Genomic DNA, 9,571 nt, shown 5'->3' with positions numbered 1-9,571 from the left:
GGACATTTCATGGCAAGTCTGCCCAACGTGACCGAGCTGAGTTGGATCGTCGTCGCATCGACGAGCATGGTACCGGGATGGAAAACATGGTGCAAGACTTTGATGATGCTCGGGATTCGGACGAGGAGATGGAGGAATCTGCAAAGGCCTTCAATGAAATGTTGGAGTCTTCAAAACGTCCGCTCCATGAACACACTGAGCTTTGTCAGTTGGATGCCATCTCACAAGTAATGGCTCTGAAGGCTCAGTTCAACTTGGGCAGAGAATGCAACGATGCAATGATGACAGTATTTGGACGCTTTCTACCCAAAGGCCATGTAATGCCTGCAAACCTGTACCAGTCGAACAAAATCCTCCGTGCACTGAAGATGCCCTATGATAAGATACATGCCTGTGAGAAAGGATGTGTCTTGTTTAGGCTTGACTATGCGGACTTGAACTATTGTCCCATTTGCAAGTCTTCCGGGTATGTTGTGGTAGACAACGGTATGGGTGAGAAGACACAGACCAAAATCCCCGTTAGTGTTCTTCGGTATATGCCAATCGTACCAAGACTTCAACGTCTTTTCATGGTTGAAGAGACGGCCAGACAGATGACATGGCACAAAACGGGCAAAAGAACCGAACTAGATGCAGATGGGAATATGATGATTGTACACACATCGAATGGTGTTGCGTGGAAAAAGTTTGATGAATTACATGGTGACAAAGCGGCAGATCCGAGGCATCCTCGAGTCGGCATCAGCACGGATGGGTTCAGTGTGTTTGGTATGACGGCAGCTCAATACAGTTGTTGGCCCGTATTTGTCTTTCCACTCAATCTCCCCCCCGGACAGATTATGCAAAGAAAGAACATTTTCCTGACGTTGATAATTCCAGGGCCCAACTATCCGGGGAAAAATATGAATGTGTACATGCAACCGCTTAAGGACGAATTGCAAGAAGCCTTGGATAATGGGTTCAAGACATACGGCGCCTATAGCAAACGGAACTTCATAATGCGTGTCTGGTACATGTACTCGACGCATGACTTGCCGGCGTATGCGCTATTCGTTGGCTGGTGTGTGCATGGAAGGTTCCCGTGCCCCACATGCAAGGGAGCTCTTGAGTTTTGTTGGCTTCAGGCCGGTCGCAAGTTTTCTTGCTTCGACATGCATAGACAGTTCCTGAATCCTCGCCATAAGTTCAGGAAAGACAAGAAGAACTTCATCAGTGGTAGAGTTGTCAAAAACTCTACACCACCTGCATTGACAGGCCCACAGACCCTGGATCAGTTAAACGCTCTCGAGCCAGATCTAGAGCATCCAGGGTACTTCAAGGGGTATAATTCTAAGAATGCCTGGACTCACAAAACATGCTTATGGGATCTGCCTTACTTCAAAGACCTCCTTTGCCCACACAACATCGACGTGATGCACACTGAGAAGAATATCGCCGAGGCACTTTTTGGTACATTGTTCGGCATAGATGGGAAGTCAAAGGATAATACTAAGGCTAGAGTCGATCTGGAGGCGCTATGTGATAGGCCGTTACAAAACATGAAAGAACCGAAAGGAAAGCAGAACTGGACGAAGCCAAAGGCATGGTTCAATCTTGGAAGGCCAGCTATGAGGGAAATTATCTTGTGGGTGAAAATGCAGTTGATGTTCCCCGATGGGTATGCAGCGAATCTACAGAGGGGAGCCAGTCTTGATAAATTGAAGATATTTGGTCTCAAGAGTCATGATTGGCACATATGGATTGAGCGGGCAATGCCGGTGATGTTGCGTGGCTTCATCCCTGAGGATGAATGGCTAGTACTGGCAGAACTCAGCTATTTCTTCCGTGTTCTTTGTGCGAAAGAACTATCGTCTGGCGTGCTAGAAGAAATGGAAGAGTTGGCGCCGGAGTTGATCTGCAAGTTAGAGAAGATCTTTCCACCGGGCTTCTTTAATCCAATGCAACATTTGATTTTGCATCTCCCGACCGAGGCAAGATTGGGGGGGCCCGTGCAAAATCGTTGGTGCTACCCAACTGAGAGGGTGCAGAAGACGCTTCGACAAAAATGTAAAAATAAACGTAGAATTGAAGCATCGATGGCTGAGGCATTCATCACTGAGGAGGGGGCAAACTTCGTTACAGCACACTACGAAGCCAAAAATCGTCATTTGCATAATCCGAAGCCTCGGTACAATGCTGACGACCCTAAAAAGGGTGGATCCAACCTCAGCCTATTCAAAGGGAATCTCGCACCAGCCAGTGTTTCAAATCCAGTATCTTTGGATAACGAACAATGGCGGACCATTTCGTTGTATATCTTCAACAACCTGATAGAAGTGCGGCCGTACATCGAGTAAGTTCTCGGTACATAGTTTCGCAACTTCTAGTTCCTTTGAACTGCTCTTATTCCTGGATATTTCATACAGTCGATACGTCGCCTTATTCTCGTATGGAGCGGTGATCCAAAAGGATTCTGTCGAAGAGTATGAGCTTCTCGCAAACCAAGGAGGCAGCTATCCCGGTTTCATCTCTTGGTTCAAACAAACGGTAATTTCTATTAGACTTGTAGGCTAATTTGTAGGCGGCTATCCCGGTTTCATTCGCTAATTTGTGCGTAATGCAACAATCCTTTCATATTAAACTTGTAGGCTAATACAGAGTCTATGGACGCCGAATTGAGACAAGTCGCTAATGGTTTTGACTATAAGGTCCGTTCATTTGACAAATACGACATCAACGGGTATCGCTTTCGTACCTATGGCAAAGAGCTATCTATGGCCGACCGAAAGTCTAGAAATTGTTGTGTATCTGCTATCGGCGAAGGAGGTACCGAGTATTATGGGAGAGTTGAAGCAATTTATGAACTTCTATTCTATGGTGAAAACCCACCGAATGTCGTAGTCTTCAAATGTTATTGGTTTCAGCCGAAGGAGACTAGAAGGACTCATGAACATATAGGGCTAGTTGAAATCAACCAAAGCACCCATTTAGATGTTCCTGATGTCTATATTACGGCTCAACAGGCGACCCAAGTATTCTATCTACCGTGGGCCTGCCAAACTAATCCAAATCTGAAAGGTTGGGATGTCGTTTATGAAGTGCCGCCACGTGCTAGACTATCTCCCCCAAAGGAAGAGGATTATGAACCTCACATTAACCCAGACACATATGAAGGAGAATTCTTCCAAGAGACACGTCTTTCGAAAAAGCGTTTCAAGAACCGCTATACTTCACCCCAAAACATTGAAGTAGACAGCGACAGTGAATCCGACATCACCCCAGAGGAGGAACAAGAAGAGCCGGAACAAGAAGAGGTTACTGCTGCGGATGACCTGTCATTGCTTGACCGATTACGTCAAGGTTGCCTTCCACATGTTGATGCCACTGAACCCTATGAGCCCGTCATTGATTATAGTGATGATGATGATTATGCATTTATTGATGATACTGGTCGAGATTATTAGTAGTGTCAGGTATTAAATTTTTTAATGTTGTACTTGATGATGATACACTTAAGTGATACACATATTATTATTCATGTCGGTCTTTTTTTATGTTGTACTAATTTCATTTACTGTTTGTCATGGCAGGTGTTGAAAGATGGTGGGCGCTGGTCGGGAGCGCGCCAAGGCCCCTTCTTCGTCGGCGCGTGGTCTGAGGTCTTCCATTCCAGACGCACCTCTCCGCCGAGCGTTGCTGGACAGTATGGCCACACCGCCGGGCCCTTCTTCGTCGACGGCGGGGCCCAGCAGGGGACGAGGTAGGAAGAGAGGAGGTGGGGCACGTGGTCGCGGGAGAGGAGGTAGGGTGACTGCTACGGCGTCTTCCTCGCCGCCACCCCCAGCTGTTTCACCCGAGCACGTGACTGCTAGGCTGGACTCGTCCGAGGAGGAGGCTACACGGACTCCGGTCCACGAGCCTCCAGTCCACGGGTCTTGGGCCCAGGAGCCTCGGGTCGACTGGCCTTCGGCCCACGAGACCCCGGAGGAGCACACGTCCGGATGGGGTACCTGGCCGGATCAGCCCGAGGAGCCGAGTGGCCATGCTGATGATGGCGGGGAGCCGACTGATCTTGAGGAGGAGGGGGCACCGTCTACCAGCATGGTGCTACACGGCTCCCGTCCGTGCCGGCAACCCGCGAGCAGAGGTGGTTGATCTTCCCTGATGGGGAGAGGTACGTAAGTGCATTTAATATTTTTGTACCTTCTGCATTCACGTTTCTTCAAATAACTAATGCGTTGGCCTTGTCATGCTGCAGGGGTTGGGACCACCATCATAGTGTCCGTCGGCCCAACTCCGTCCTTGGAGTTCTTTGCCGGCAAAACTTCCCGGGGTTTGTCACGTTGCCTGGTGAGTGTAGGCTTCCAGAGCTTGGATTGAGCTGGGAGCACTACGTGGCTGCCCCGGCCCCGCCGGATGAGATTATCGACGGTGTCGTGTGCGACACGAGGGCAGACATGGTGATCAGAAAGTTCTGGGTAATTTCTCCTTTACACATTTAAAAATCTTCAACTAGCTAGTTATTAATTGTACTAATCAATATTGTCTCATTCGATTGCAGACATTCTACAGGTGTGAGGAGGGATACGAGGAGGACGCGGCACATGTTATCGAGAACGTCTGCAAGCGCCTACTCCAGAACTTACGGCACGAGGCTCGGGTGCAGGCTGTTCGAGACTACTACGCCTTGCTTGGTATCAAGAAGACCAAGCCGGCGTGCCGCGATAAGTTCCTGAGTAAGGAGCAGTACATGAAGATAATTCTTAAGGCCTTCTACTTAAGTTCCTTCATTTAGTAATTCTTAGCCGTAGCGCTCAAGTTTCTATTTGCTAACTTAGGCGCCTCCGAGATGGTGTGCGGATCGGATGGATTGTTGGGAGGTGTTGGTCGATGAGTGGTGCTCAAAAGAATGGCTAGCCCTCCACAACAAGGCCAAGGACAAACGTGCCCAAATGGAAGGTGTGCCACACCATCAAGGCAGCTCCAACTTATATCAGTTCGGGCGCAACTGGGTATGTGGTTTGCTTCATGATTCATGCAATTCATTCATCATGCTAGCTTGAGCCCTTTAATTACTAATTTTCATTGTTTCTCTCTTTCAGGCACGCCACAATAAGGCGGATAAGGTGCCAGAGGTGTACGACCTGTATGCCATGGCCCACACTGCGTCTTTCAAGAAAGTCAAGGCTTTCTCTCAGTCTGACCTCGATGATGCAAACAACTTCACCAACATCTCCTCCCACAACAAGCTCGTGAGATATAGAGATGAGGGGAAGGCGAGGAAAGGGGAGGACATTAACCCGAGCCAGGGTCCCATTGATCCAGAGCTGGTGATGATATCTGGTGGCGGGAGGTCCCATGGCTCCATAGCCATTGGAGATGGACTTATCCGTTGTCCTAGCACTCTCCCGGAGATCAAGGCGCGCCAGTCGAGCTCCGCTCCTGAGATAAGGCCTCGTGAACGGCCAGTGCAACTCGCCATCAAGGTTAGTGATACGTACTCAGTTATCTTTCTCCATTACATTGTGTGCGCTTCCATCAATGATTACAAATGGTCATGTGAGTGGTGTTGCAGGCTGCTATACAGACTGAGAAAGATAGAACGGAGAAACTTCTGGCGGAGGCGGCGGAGAGGCAGCGGGAGATGGAGGAGAGGACGAGAAAGATGATGGAGGAGGAGAGGGCACGGAATGACATGCAGGCAAGGGCCATGTACGAGCTCTGTGTGGTAAGTTTCTTCTGCAGATTACTTGCTAGTCTTAACATTTGAGTCTCATTACTAACTAGTATGACTCTGTTGTGAAAACCAAATGTGCAGTCTGTGTGCGAGAAGTCCGGTCAGCCCGCTCCGCCGATGCCAGTGATTGCTCCTGGGAGCACGGTGAGTTTAATTTGAATGGACATTACTTGCTAGTCTTAACATTTGAGTGTCATAATGCTAACGAGACATTGGAAATGATCTTTGGTGCAGCTTAACTCCAGAAACGCATCGCACGATCCTTCTCCAGGTAGCGGCACTAGCCACCCCGCTCCTACACCTCCCTGATCACGGTAAGTTTCTCTAGTGTTTTGCTTAACAAATGCATAAAGACCTAGACTTAGCTTTATTTCCTCCAATATGCTTACCATAATGACCTAGAGTTAGCTTCTTTTCCTCCAAAATGACCCATTTTACCTAGATTAGCTCCTAAATGATCCATTTTACCTACGTTAGCTTTAAAATGGCCCATTTCACCTAGCTTAACTCCAAAATGACCCATCTTACCTAGGTTATCTCATAAACGATCCATTTCAACTAATTTAGCTCATAAACGATCCATTTCACCAAGTTAGCTAAAAAATGATCCATTTCACCTAAATTAGCTCTTAAATGATCCACACCTAAGTTTGCTCAAAAAGATCCATTTCAACTAAAGTAGCTCATAAATGATCCATTTCAACAAAGTTAGCTCAAAAAGATCCATTTCAACTAAATTAGCTCATAAATGATCCATTTCAACAAAGTTAGCTCAAAAACGATCCATTTCAACTAAGTTAGCTCATAAATGATCCATTTGACCTAAGTGAGCTAAAAAACGATCCATTTCACCTTAGTTACCTAAAAAACGATCCATTTGACCTTAGTTAGCTCATAAACGACCCATTTCAACTTAGTTAGCTCATATATGATCCATTTCACGTAAGTTAGCCGATAAATGACATACTCTTCTTGTTCTAGTCTTCTTCTTGTTCTAGTCACCTATTTCTAACTTTCTTATTTTTCATTTTGCAGATTTCATTCACTTGACGAAAGCTTGCATAGATGGAGTGCTCCTTATCCCTTTCTCTGTTTCTTTTGTATCGTTGAACTATACATGTATCGTTGGATGAATCTATTGTAATATATATGGTTGGATGCCTCTATGTTGAACTTGCTATGTATGATGGAACTATGCATGGAACTATGTATGATGAAGTTATGTGTTGGATATCTTATATGTTTGCTCTGTAATGGCCTTGTGAAATATATCTATATATGTCATATATATTTGTGATGAAAATTGTTGGATTTAATAAAAAACAGAAAAAAGAGCCAATATGCAGGCTCTTTGCCGTCTGCCACCGACGGCAAAGGGCTCTTTGCCGTCTGCCGCGGACGGAAAAGAGGCCACGTGGCCTCCAGCTGTGCTTCCTGGGAGCTGACCCATTTGGTCAATTTGCCTACAGTGGCAGACGGCAACACTACTAGGAAAAGGGCTATAGATGGAATGGCCACTAATGGCGCACCAGACATGTGGTGCGCCATTGCTATATAGCAATGGCGCACCATGTGCTGGTGCGCCATTAGTGTGAAAGACACTAATGGTGCACCAGACAAACGGTGCGCCATTAGTAACAATTTTTTTATTTTGCCAGACATACTAATGGCGCACCAGGACATAGTGCGCCATTACTAGTTGTAACTAGTAATGGCGCACCAGCAGCACAGTGCGCCACTAAAATATTTTTTTTATTTTTACTTTTTTGCAAAACTACTAATGGCGCACCTGGGGCAGTGCGCCATTACTAGTTTAAGCTAGTAATGGCGCACGGCTCCCCGTGCGCCATTAGTGTTTTTTTGCAAAACTACTAATGGCGCACCACCAGCAGGTGCGCCATTAGTAACCAGGGTTACTAATGGCGCATTATGTGGTGGTGCGCCATTAGTAACCTGGGACAAGCTAGATATTTTGGACAGCCACACCTACCCACTCACTTTCCCCACTTCATTCTGTCCTCCCTCCTCCAAGCTTGTCTCGGCCGCCTCCTCCTCCTCACCTCATTTGCACCATAAATTCATCCAAATTACGTGGTTAATGCCCCTTTTTTTGATAGGTAAGTAAGGGGGAAGCTATCTTTATGTTGTTCTCCCTCCAACAACGTGCACATGCACTTTTTATGTCCTAGCTAGACCTATGTATGTTTGTGGTGTTGCATATGTTTGTGTTGTTGCATATATGTTTGTGTTTGCAGGTACCGGTATTTGAAATGCGATAGTTGCCAATATTTTGCCGGAATGTTGATTCATTTCCGTTTCGGCGAGAATTTTGGCACGATGCATTCTTTTTGGTCCTATTTTTAGGGAAGTCATGCCAAATTTTTTCTTGGTTCTAAAATATCGTTTTGCTCTACCCCGCAGGTGACCATGGTCCGCACGATGACCGAAGGCATCATGAATAGGTTTTTGAGCTCCGCGAAGGCCGAGATGCTTGAAAAGAACGAGACGGAGATAAGATGTCCATGTCGAAGATGCAAGCTGCAGAGCCTTATTGCGGACCCGGATTCCGGGCAGGTGCGGGACCACCTGCTCTTGCGTGGTTTCATGGATGGCTATCGGTGGCAAGGTGATGAAGATGACTATGAAGTCGTCCATGGGGGTCGGGCAAGAAATGAGGATGGGCAGCAAGACAACCACCGCGGCTCGGGCGGGCGAGAAGACGAAGAATCTCCAGGACATGATCACGACGGTGATGCTGTACACAGTCATCATGTGGAAGATGCCGGACATGATGATGAGGAAGATGCGGGAGAAGACGAAGGGCATGATCATGAAGATGAAGATGCCGGCGGAGCAGACGACGATGGACCATCGATGGGCTGGGTGCAGGACCCTCATATTCAAGAGCTGCTTCTCAAGCAGACGGATAACGCAAGAGCTGCCGCCCGAGAGAAAGACAAGCTGGATCAACTGGAGATAGACGCGGTTACTCCATTGTATGAAGGATGCAGGCCCGAGGATGCCCACCTGAAAGTAACGCTCATGGCTCTGGAGATGAAGGTAAAGCACAAAATGACCGACGCATGCTTCGACGAGAACATGTCATTCTGGCACGAACGTCTTCCCAAGGGGAACAAGTGCCCGACCAGTTTCGAGGAGGCGAAGAAAATCGTGTGTCCTCTGGATTTACCGCACGTGAAATACCATGTGTGCATGAACAATTGCATCATTTATCGGGACGAGCACACGGAGTCTACCATATGTCCGGTGTGCGGCGTCACTCGATACAAGAAGAGGAAGAAAGCTCCTCGAAAAGTGGTGTGGTACTTTCCGATCACTCCTCGTCTGCAGCGGTATTTCGTGGACCCTAAGGTAGCAAAGCTCCTGCGTTGGCACGCGGATAGGGAGGAGAAGAAGCGAGAAGATGACGCAAATGATCCGGAGATAAATAAAAAAGACAAGATGCTGAGTCACCCTAAGGATGGGAGCCAGTGGCAAGCGTTGAACTTCGAACACCCAGAATTTGGGAACGATCCAAGGAACATCATGCTGGGCGCGAGCACCGATGGAGTCAATCCGTTTGGTAGCCAGAGAAGCACACATAGCACCTGGCCTGTTATTGTGTGGATGTACAACCTTCCCCCCTGGTTGTGCATGAAGAGGTAGTACATTCACATGAGTATGCTAATTGAAGGGCCGAACAACCAGGGAACGACATCAATCTGTATCTGGGGCTGCTGGAAGAGGAGCTAGACACGCTGTGGAAAACGCCAGCCAATACGTGGGACGCCGCAGAGAAAGAATATTTCCCTATGAGAGCTGCACTGCTCACGACGGTGCATGACTATCTCGGTT

Source organism: Triticum aestivum, chromosome 4D (assembly GCF_018294505.1).
Source record: "Triticum aestivum cultivar Chinese Spring chromosome 4D, IWGSC CS RefSeq v2.1, whole genome shotgun sequence".
Taxonomy (NCBI): Eukaryota; Viridiplantae; Streptophyta; class Magnoliopsida; order Poales; family Poaceae; genus Triticum; species Triticum aestivum.
Note: the sequence above shows the minus strand (reverse complement) of the source record.